This window comes from Mus pahari, chromosome X (genome assembly GCF_900095145.1).
Source record: "Mus pahari chromosome X, PAHARI_EIJ_v1.1, whole genome shotgun sequence".
NCBI lineage: Eukaryota > Metazoa > Chordata > Mammalia > Rodentia > Muridae > Mus > Mus pahari.
In genome coordinates this window covers 31,497,457-31,509,578 of record NC_034613.1, presented here as the reverse complement: position 1 = coordinate 31,509,578, position 12,122 = coordinate 31,497,457, and the positions used below count along the sequence as shown (strand labels likewise).

The 12,122-nt window shown below is 34.9% G+C and overlaps 1 pseudogene; it reads right to left on the bottom strand.

Moving 5' to 3' along the window:
• Window positions 1-11,490, bottom strand: part of LOC110313779 — a 16,277-nt pseudogene extending 4,787 nt beyond the window's left edge.
• Between the last annotated feature and the right edge of the window lie 632 nt (window positions 11,491-12,122).

Below are 12,122 nucleotides of genomic sequence, written 5' to 3'. Positions count from 1 at the left end.
TTCAGGTGACAGCAGATGCTGGCAAGGATGCGGAGAAAGAGGAACACTCCTCCATTGCTGGTGGGATTGCAAGTTTGTACAACCACTTTTGAAATCAGTCTGGCGGTTCCTCAAAAAATTGGACATAGTACTACTGGCAGATCCAGCAATACCTCTTCTGGGTATATATCCAGAAGATCTTCCAACTGTTAATAAGGACACATGCTCCACTATGTTCATAGCAGCCTTATTTATAATAGCCAGAAGCTGGAAAGAACACAGATATCCCTCAACACATACAGAATAGATACAGAAAATGTGATACATTTACACAGTGAAATACTACTCAGCTATTAAAAACAATGACTTCATGAAATTTGAAGACAAATGGGTTGAACTTGAAAATATCTTGAGTGATGTAACTCAGTCACTAAAAAGCACAGAGAAGCTTATTTTTGCAATGTTCAGTGATAAATGCAGAGAATCATAACTAGTCAAATTATTGAGAATAAGTGATTATGAGTGCATAACTATTAGTGAATCATTTAGTTCAGTCTTCATGTAAGGCTCTAGGATCATCAATGAATTATACATTTGTGGGAGCAGTAACCTGAGAAAGACTAGAGAGGAAAAATCTAATGAGGAAAGTGATGTAATTATATGTAATCTAAAACATATTAAAGTGAGGATGGCGATGATCAAAGAAGTTATGAAGAACATGAAACAACACGGGGGTGCCTAAGTAGTGCTGGATAGAAGTAGAGCAAGGAATATATAATAAAACTATATTACATAGTTGAATGAAATTTTTTAAAATGCATTTAAAATATTATAAAAATAGTAAAAGATGACCATTTTACATTAAATTACTATAGATTATGCATCACATATTTTATCACAGGTTTAATGCATATACAATAAATAAATAAAATGCATATACAATTAATTAATTAAAGAATGGATTTCAGGGAAATGATTCAGTAGGTAAAAGTATTGTCCACCTAAGCCAAAATGCCTGATTTGGATTCACAGATCTCACACGAAAAACTCTATGTGGTGGCATATACCTGTAGTCCTAGCACTCCTATGGAAAGACAGGAGAATTGCAGTAGCCAAAACAAGGAGTGTACATCAACAAGGTGAAAGGTAAGAATCCACTGCCAAGAATTGATGTCTGATCTTTACATGTGCATGGTGGCACATGGAAAGAAAGGAAGAAAAGAAAAGAAAATTTCCTTGCTTTGTCCAGCTCCTGAACTGGACAAAAACTCATCTACACAACACACAACTTAGTGATACTTGGGCCCCAAGGAAATCAAGATGGAAATAAAATAAAATCCTAGAGTTAAAGAAAAATGAAAGCAAAATCTATGGGACATGAAAAAGGCACTTTTTAAATTTTTATTTTATTAGATATTTTCTTCATTTACATTTCAAATGCTCTCCCAAATGTCCCCTATACCCCCCACCCTGCTCCCCTACCCACTCACTCCCACTTCTTGGCCCTGGCTTTCCCCTGTATGGGGTGTATAAAGTTTGCAAGACCAAGGGGCCTCTATTCCCAATAACTGCCGACTAGGCCATCTTCTGCTATATATGCAGCTAGAGACACAAGCTCTGGGAGTATTGATTTGTTCGTATTGTTGTTCCACCTATAGGGTTGCAGACACCTTCAGCTCAGTGGGTAATTTCTCTAGCTCCTCCATTGGGGGCCCTGTGTTCTATCCTAGATGACTGTGGGCATCCACTTCTATATTTGCCAGGCACTGGCATAGTGTCTGCCTTTGGTGGCTGATTGTGAGATGGATTCCCAGGTAGGGTAGTCTCTGGATGGTCCATCCTTTCGTCTTAGTTCCAAACTTTGTTTCTGCAACTTCTTCCATGGGTATTTTATCCCCTATTTTGGGGAGGAATGAAGTATCCACATGTTGGTCTTCCTTCTTCTTGATTTTCTTGTTTTGGAGATTGTATTCTAGGTTTCTCGGCTAATATCTGCTTATCAGTGAGTGCATATCATGTGTGTTCTTTTGTGATTGGGTTACATCACTCAGGATGATATCCTCCATATTCATCCATTTGCTTAAGAATTTCATAAATACATTGTTTTTAATAGCTGAGTAGTACTCGATTGTGTAAATGTACCATATTTTCTGTATCCATTCCTCTGTTGAGGGACATCTGGGTTCTTTCCATCTGCAGGCTATTATAAACAGGGCATCTATGAACACAGGGCATGTGTCCTTACTAACAGTTGCAACATCTTCTGGATATATACCCAGAAGAGGTATTGCTGGATCTGCCAGTAGTACTATGTCCAGTTTTCTGAGGAACTGCCAGAGTGAATTCCAGAGTGGTTGTACAAGCTTGCAATCCCACCAGGAAAGAAGGAGTGTTCCTCTTTCTCCACATCTTTGCCAGAATATGCTGTCACCTGAATTTTTGATCCTAGACATTCTGATTGGTGTGAGGTGAAATCTCAGGGTTGTTTTGATTTGCATTTCCCTGATGATTAAGGATGTTGAACGTTTTTTCAAGTGCTTCTCAGCCATTCAGTATTCCTCAGTTGAGAATTCTTTGTCTAGCTCTGTACCCCATTTTTTAATGGGGTTATTTGAATTTCTGGAGTTGAGCTTCTTGAGCTCTTTATATATATTGGATATTAGTCCTCTATCAGATTTAGGATTGGTAAAAATCCTTTCCCAATCTGTTGGTGGCCTTTTTGTCTTGTTGACAGTATCTTTTTCCCAAAAGAAGCTTTGTAATTTTATGATGTCCCATTTGTAGATTCTTTCTCTTACAGCACGGGCCACTGCTGTTCTGTTAAGGAATTTTTCCCCTGTGCCCATATCTTCAATTCTTTTCCCCACTTTCTCCTCTATATATTTCAGTGTCTCTGGTTTAATGTGGAGTTCTTTGATCCACTTAGACTTGAGCTTTGTACAAGGAGATAAGAAAGGAACAATTCTCATTCTTCTCCCTGATAATCTCCAGTTGTGCCAGCACCATTTGTTGAACATGCTGTCTTTTTTCCACTGGATGGTTTTAGCTCCCTTGTCAAAAATCAAGTAACCATAGGTGTGTGGGTTCATTTCTGGGTCTTCATTTCTGTTCCATTGATCTGCCTGACTGTTACTGTATCAGTACCATGCAGTTTTTATCATAATTGCTCTCTAGTACAGCTTGGGGTCAGGCATGGTGATTCCCCCAGAGGTACTTTTATTGTTGAGAATAGTTTTTTCTCTCCTAGGTTTTTTATTATTCAAGATGAATTTGCAAATTGCCCTTTCTAACTCAGTGAAGAATTGAATTGTAATTTTGATGAGGATTGCATTGAATCTGTAGATTGCTTTCAGCAGGATAGCCATTTTTTCTATATTATTCCTACCAATCCATGAGCATGGGAGATATTTCCATCTTTTGAGATCTTCTTCAAGTTCTTTCTTCAGAAACTTGAAGTTCTTGTCATACAGATCTTTCACTTCCTTAGTTAGACTCACACCAAGTATTTTATATTTTTGTGACTATTGTGAAGGGTGTTATTTCCCTAAATTTTTCTCATCCTGTTTATCCTTTATGTAGAGATAGGCCACTGATTTATTTGAGTTAATTTTATATCCAGCTACTGCACTGAAGCTGTTTATCAGGTTTAGGCATTCTCTGGTGGAATTTTTAGGGTCACTTATATATACTATCATATCATCTGCAAATAGTTATATTTTGAAAGAAGGCACTTTTAAGAGAATGTATTTTTATTACAAAGTGCCTAAATCAATAATTGAGATAACTCAAATTAATAATTTAATGATAAATTTTAAGAGTTTCAGAGAATAAAATCCAGGCAAATACCCAAAGTGTAAGTGGAATGCAGTCATCAAAATTAGGGTTAAAATTGATGATATAGAAAGAAACAATATAATACAAAGAATCAATGAAAGGAAAAGTTTAAGAGAATAAACAAGATTCACAAGAACTTATCCAAGAAAACAAATTAAAGTACAAATGAAGAGGAAGATGTTGTAACAGGTACCAGTGAAATGTGTTGAGTAAGGCAAACTTTAATAATTATATTCTATGTAAATTGAAAATTCCAAAGAAATTAACAAATTTCTACATGCTTATAATATCCAATATTCAGCTAAAATGAAATAATTTAAACAGTGAAATAATAAATAACAATGTTAAAGCACTTAGGAAATATAATTAATATACTATGCTGTTCACTAACTGATTCAAATTTGAAAAATTTGGTATATGTACATAGTAGAACATTAGTAAGCTGTGAAGAAATATGATTTACAAAATTTTTAGGTAAATTGGTATAACAAGAATCAATTATACTGAGTGAAATAACTTAGGCCCAGAAAGACAAGCCATATATTCTCTCTCATATGCAGACCTTAGGTTCAAATATGTTTAACTTGAAAACCAGAATCTCAAAAGGAACCCATTGTGGGGAGTCATGTTAAAGTAGAGAGAATAATAGGTTATAGGTAAAGGGAAGACCGTAAAGTGTATACTGGAATGAAAAGGCTTAAATGCAAGGAGAGATGTGGGAGTATGGAGACAATCAGGGGGAAAAAGGTAAGGAATAACACAAAAGAAGGAGTGATAAAAAGCAATTAGAATGCACCCCAAGTTTGAAAAACTATGAAGTGATAGTAGAAAATATGCAAACTGAAAGAAGAGGAAATGCTAAGAGTTCAGGAATTCTGTGGATGAGGAAAGGTGTAGGGGATAGGGGAAAATTAGTAGGTTTACAAAAATTAACGATCTATGAAAAAGCCTATGGAAACCAACTAGTTAGTAAGATAATTTCAAAATACAACTTTTTATAAAATGTTCAACTAGAATGTTCTTACAGAGCTGCATAGTGACATTCCCAGAAGACATGAGTTATTAAATAAAAGTACAGGAGGAGACATGGGATACCTCTCAATGGTTTATTGCTCATGGACGTCCTAGGGATCTCCACAAAACACAGATTACTGTTGTTGTCCTTGTTAATGTAACTACACTGTACCACTGTATTTCTTAAGATTCCATAAATTTGGATCTAGGGTAGGGATACATAAAGAAGAAAATCACCAGAAAACTGCCTTCTTTCCAGTCATCTTTCATAATTTTAGAAGGTGTTATTCAAGGTGCTTTCAGATAAAAAATATTATGGTCCCACCCAACACTGAATCAGAATTGACATACAAGGCAAGATGTGTCTCCCAGTGCAATAGTAGCACAACTATTGTGGAATAACTAACTTCTTTCTAATTAGACTTGAGGCCTAATCCACAGGAGAGAATATCATCCCTTGTTCTATTAACGCCTGTCATAAGCCCATGGTTTTGAAATGCCATGGGTCCTAGTATAAAATTTTCTATTATTATTTTGCTAAATAGTCACGCTGTTAAATTGTCATCTAAATATATATTTATGCCCATAGACCTGGGCTGCTATCAATCTTGGTTAGATGCTCTTTTGCAGTGGGAAACAGTCTATGGAGAGATACATAACTAGACAAAGGGCTAAGAAAAGAGACTGAATTCTCAGTCCTAAGGAAGAAATCTATGTTAACTCCCTCATGAAAAAGACTCAAGGAACATCTTGGAAGAATAGTCAGAAATCATGAAAGAGTAGCTGGATGGGTGAAAGTTCCATAAAATGTTCTCTTGTGGACAAGAAGGACTATCGCAATCAGGAACTTAGCCCAGGTGTGGTTATATGTACAAGATCTACATATGGTGAAACTCATTGATATATTGACATAGGGTACATAATATTAAGTCCTCTTCCTTTACTGGGGAAGCTATTGACAATTGATAAGTACCATGGGTATGAGGGTCAATATTTTTTGAGTTTGTTGCCAATGATCAGATTCCTATGCTCCAGTGGTATGGACCCACTAGAAGATGTGGGAATGGCCCACAACCCATGCATATATGGTCATCAGTAAGTGGACTTAGAAGGTTATGAAAATATATTAGCAAGGGGTATTGTGGCAGAGCTGAAAGGGAAATGGAGATACATATAGTCATGTTTTACTTAATACATATATGTAATTCTCAATATAGAAAAAATAAAAATTCAAAAGAACTTGAACTAGAAAAGTACTTGAACAAACTTGATCAAAAATGAGTCGAACAAGAAAGACACATCAGGTATGCCAAAATAGATAGGGAAAAGCCCTGAGACCTTCACCCTATACAAAGAACTACAAGTAACTAAGGAATGCTGTAGGGAGAAATAATCTTTCCCAGGGAAGAACATACCAGTTGGTTTTCCAATACTAGACTGTCATTCCTGACAACATACATACAAGTAACATTATACTAAGCCAATTATACTTGTGATACACACACACACACACACACACACACACACACACACACACACACACGTGCACAGTAATAACAGTTAATGAAAAAAGAGGCCAGTGATTTGAAAGAGAACAAAGAGGGGCATATGGGAGATTTTAAAGGGAAGAAAAGGAAGACAGAGAAATGTAATTATGCTATCAAAATTAAAAGTTAAAAAAATAAGAAAAAGAAAATAAATTCTGACAGCAATATAACATTTCACAATGGCTTTTCAAGAGATTATATGTCAGAATACTCAACTTCAATTGAGATTTATGATTCTTCTAAAACTAAAATGAATACCTGATTACTACCAATTTAATAATCCTATAGTCAGTTGCATGGGAGCTTCCAGAAAGCATGCTAACTTCAGACATCATACAGTAATGAAGAGACATTTAAATCACAAATTCTACTTAGTCTTCAAAAATAACCTCATACACTTGATTTTTAATACCACATTTATCCTAAATATAGCATTTATGACACTGTCAAGTTAACTCAACTTGTGTTAAATGAGCTCTTAATTGAAATATAGTTATGACAATCTCCTCTCTCCTTTTACTTCTTCCAATCTCTGTTCCAGCTACTCTCGCTCCGACTTTTAAAGTGGTCCCTGCACTCTCCTGTACTCTCAGGTTGATAGTTTCTTTTTCTTTTTTCCTTGATTATTTTTGTTACATGCATGTTTCTGAGTGTGTGTTCATTTATGTTCATGTGTGAGTGAATATATGTATGTCTTTGCATATAAATACACATATACATATATATATATTATAATATATATATATATATATATATATATATNNATATATATATATATATATATAAATTCTGGGTCTATTTTTATTGTTTGTGGGTATATAGTTTCAAGGCTGACCACTCTACATTGGACAACCAATAAGAGGACTTTTTTATTTCTGGGAGAGGTTAATGCACGGTATATATTTAGTACAATTAATTCCATTTCAAACATTCTTATTAAAGGCATTAAATGGAAAATATGTTTACCCAGGTCTGTAAACAAATAATCAGCATTTTCGTCTTCTCATGATCATTTTCCAATGTCTATTATTAAGAATTTTTTTGGAAAAATCCCTAGTCAACCATATAAGCCAGTTTACTAATGACCTTGACTTCCATTCACACTAATGCTGTTCTTTTCTTAACTTTTATTTCCTTGAGAATGTGTTGAGAAGTTACTTTTATGTCTTCCCTAGGCATGAGTTGCATGAATGATTGCCTAATACTGGGGGCTTAGACCTAAAAAAATATATACAACCCTGATAGGAACAATAAATTTTATTTAAATATTTATTTACATATGTGTGCACAACAGAAAAAATGATCCAAATTTCCAACCCAATCAGATCCTGAATATCATTTACAAAGTCTAGCCAGGTAAGCCCACACGATCCACCATCTCAAGTACCCTCTTCATCGCTTTAATCTATTCTCAAACTCTAGGCTTGAAATGGGAAGTACATTCTATACACTAGCCTGGTGCACTGTTTTAACTCAGCTTCTTTCTGGCTTAGCCATTTACAACAGCTAAACTCAATCCTGCCCACATTTTTAGTACTGTAATCCAACCTGTTGGGTTCATATCACACACATAACCAAAAAAAGAGTTCCTAAGTCCCAATATCATTGCAAAATTCAAGCAATGAGAAATATCAAGGCATTGGAAATCCATTAGTACCATAGGAATGTTTGCCAATGAGAATTATCTCGATGAACTCCAGAATACAGAATTTAAAAGAACAATCACAATATTTGGAATGTAAATAAATAAAATAATTAATAAAAATCAGAATAAACTTATCAATTCACACAAAAAAGGTCAGCAAAGAAATCAAGGAGTTTAAAGAAGACATAAAGAAACAGCTCAGTAAAATTAAGGAAAAAGAACTAAAAATGGATAAATTCCTGAGTGATTCCCAAGAAAGCATAAACATAAGTCAGGAGGAAACAATGAAGACAATCCCAGTTTTGAAAATGGAGATCAAAAATGAGAAATGATGATTACTTAAACTGAAGTTAAGATGGGATTGAAAAGTTCAATGACTCAACTAGAAAATTCACAAGAAAATTCTATAAGTAGAATGGATCAAGCAGGATACACGATATGTGGATCTACAGATGACCTAGACCAAATAAGAAAAGACTATGGGGAAAAAACCTACAGAACATAAATATTCAGGAAATGTGGGATACCATAAAAACATAAAAATTCCAAATTAAAGCCATAGATGAGGGAAAGAATCACAAGTGAGTGGCATAGAGCAGGCAGTTAACATGATCATAGAAGAACCATTCCCACACTAAGGAAAGAAATACCCATACACATACAAGAAGCACATGGAACATTCATAAACACAAAAATGCAAGATAAGACAGGAACTTCCCTATAGCATACCATAGTTAAAACACTAATTATACAAAGAAAACAGGAGGCAGATAGATGACTGTATAATAATAGTTAAAAAAAAATACATGTCACATATCAAGAAAAACCCATTCTGTAGACCAGGTTGGCCTTGAACACATGTAGATCAATATAGAGAAGAAAAAATATTCTATGATGCAAGCAGCCTACAAATTTTATACCTATAAGAACAAATGCAGAGAATAGGTTAGAATCTTTGTCAGCTGTAAATTTGGGAGAACATTAAGGTCCATGATATATAAATGTCTAAAAAACAAAATAATAAAACAGAAAGGGCCTTAAAGACAAACAACCCATTCAAAATGGAATCTAAACAGAGTCTCAAAATAGCAAAAATAAATAAATAAATAAATAAATAAATAGGCTAATAAATGTCTCAAAAATGTTCAGGATTCCTACCAACTAGGAAAATTTAGATCAAAACCTCTTTAAGATTTCATCTTATCCCAGTCAGAATGGGAAATGCAAACAAAGTGATTGACAAAAAAATCTGGGACAGATCTAGGGGGACATAAAAACCTTCTTCAGTGTTTGTGAATGACAAATTGGAGTAGGCACTCTGGAAATGAGTGGGGAGAACCCTCAAAACATTAAAGCTAAATATAATCTGTCACACACATATATTGTTGCTCAGCAGATCCCCCAAAGAACTCCCCATCCTCTTCTATAGATCCTTGTTTAGCCATGCGCATTGTCACTTTGCTCACACTAGCCAGGAAATGGGAATAACGTAAGTGCCCTTCAATTGATGGTTAATCAAATTCAGTACATGTACACAATGGAAAAAATGTACACTCAGTAAAGAAAAATGAAATAATGATGACTGAAGGTAAATAGAACTGGAAGATGATATATTGAGTGAGTTAACATAGACCCCTAAAGACAAATATCATAAGATCTTTCTCATCTACAGCTACTAGTTCTAATCCTTCAGATCTGAGTATTCAATGTGGAGCAATAGAGAGGGAGATAGTAGTATACTAAAGATTTGAATGAGAAAATTAGAAAAATGGAGAAGGGCTTTCAATAAAAAGGAAGGGAAGTCAATATAGTAAGGGTGTCTGAAAAAGTCAAAGAGATACATGGGAGTGGTTGGAAAGAGGAAATGGAAGGGGAAAGTATTATAATAGTATTTTCATATTAAAATACAATATAATATAAATAAATATAAAATATATGAATATATAATGCAATAGTATATAATAAAATGTAATAAATAAAAATATGAATAAACTATAAAAAGGAAAGGGGGTCAAGAACTTGAGAACTAGTGGTGAACATGAAAGGTCTAGGAGGGAGAATAATTTAGTAATTTCAGAATACACATATGAAAATTTAAAAACAATATTCTGTAGAAAAAAAGAATATATGATGTTGGGTGGTGTGTGGACCAGGGGGTCTAGGAGTAGTTGAATTTTGGGAAATGGGTCATAGATATAGCCTAAATACATTTTTATAAGTGTATGAAATTATCAAACAACTAAAAAGGGTGGAAATCAATAGGCTTAAGCATACACTTAAACTCTGATACACCATTGAAAATGTCAGAAAACAAACACATTCCTGCTGCTTAATATATTATCTCACAACTTCTACAATTTTCTTACACAAACCTGGCTAAAAGAATTTGAAAACAATATTTGCTACTTTGGGATATTAAGCTAAATTTCTCACCAAAATGGCTATGTTCAAAAACTTTAAAAGAGAAGTATCTCTTGGGAATCTGTAGAAGGAAATATTGCAGTCTGAAGGTGATAGGAATTTCACCAGCAGAGTCAAGTAACCTGGAACTTTGGGGCTCTCAGAGAGTGAACCACTAACCAAAGAGCATACATGGGCTGGACCTAGGCATTCTCGCACATAAATAGCAGATATGCCTCTTAGTCTTCATGTGAGTCCCAATCAACTGGAGCAGGGACTAGCCCTAAAACTGTTGCCTGCATGTACAATATGTTCTAGTTCAGTTGCCTAGTCTGGCCTTTTGTGGAATAAGTGCCTAGCCTTGCAGAGAATTGAAGTACTAGGGTAGGGGGCCCCAGAGGGGGCCTCACCCACACAGAGGAGAAGTGGAAGAGGAGATGATGGAAGAATTTTGTGAGGGTTTGACCAGAAGGGGGTCAGTGAGCAGGATGTAAAGTGAAGTAGTAAAATATAAAATTAAATTTTAAAAGAGAACCTTTTAAACCATGAATTTGATTTATGAATTTGTCCAGAGAAATCAATCAATTTAACTGAACTCTACCACAGAACTGGCCAATACCTTACTGAAAGAAACCACAACCTGACCACAAGATTGTTTTTCAACTACTGTAATGAATTGGTTCTGAGTAATGAAACAATCTCTAGCTGATAAGATTGAATAGTCTGAATGATCCAATCCTAGTCTTTGTGAGCATATTCTTTGAGGCAAAATTGAGCATATAGAATGAATATAGTCTCTTATACACAGTTATGTAACATCCAGAGCCACACATGAACAGTAGGTTTTTCAATATAAACTAGTTACTAATAGTTCCTGTTCTGTCATTTAGTACTTTAACATATTATATCCTCGTCCTTCTGACCTATCTCTTCTCTTGTATATGCTTACACTTTGAAGATTCTTCAAATACCACTAGATACTATGTAGCCATGCCAACAGATTTCATTAGAATATCCTTAGTCCTGGGCTAGAGAGATTCTTAAGCAGTTAAACATACTGGCTTACCTCATTGGTTCTATTCCCCAGTCCTCACATGGAAGTTCACAAATTTCTGTAACTCTAGTTCCAGATCCAACACCATATTATGGTTTCTGTGGGCACCAGACAATCATGTATCACACAGAAATATATGCCAAATTTCCATACACATAAAATAACATTTTAAAGGACACTATCAGACTTCTAAAGTAATATAAATTCTAAGTACCCTATTAAATGGCAATAATTTATACCTATTTATGCATGGTGGTATTAAATTAGGTATTAGATATTAAACCAAACTCAAAACTGAGATTGATCCTTTGGCAAGTATAAAAATTTGAGCAACTTGGTTGTCCACGAGAACTAGATGGTAAGGCTCCAAGTGAAAATATAACGTTTTATTAAGACATAGGAAAATCACCGGGCATGGTGGCACACACCTTTAATCCCAGTACTTGGGAGGCAAAGGCAGGCGGATTTCTGAGTTCACGGCCAGACTGATCTACAGAGTGAGTTCCAGGACAGCCAGGGCTATATAGAGAAACCCTGTCTCGAAAAACCAAAAAAAAAAAAAAAAAAAAAGACATAGGCAAATCAAGGTGTAACTATCTGAAAACTTCTTTTGGCTAACAAGCTTTGACAGTGATAGCAGATATTATGC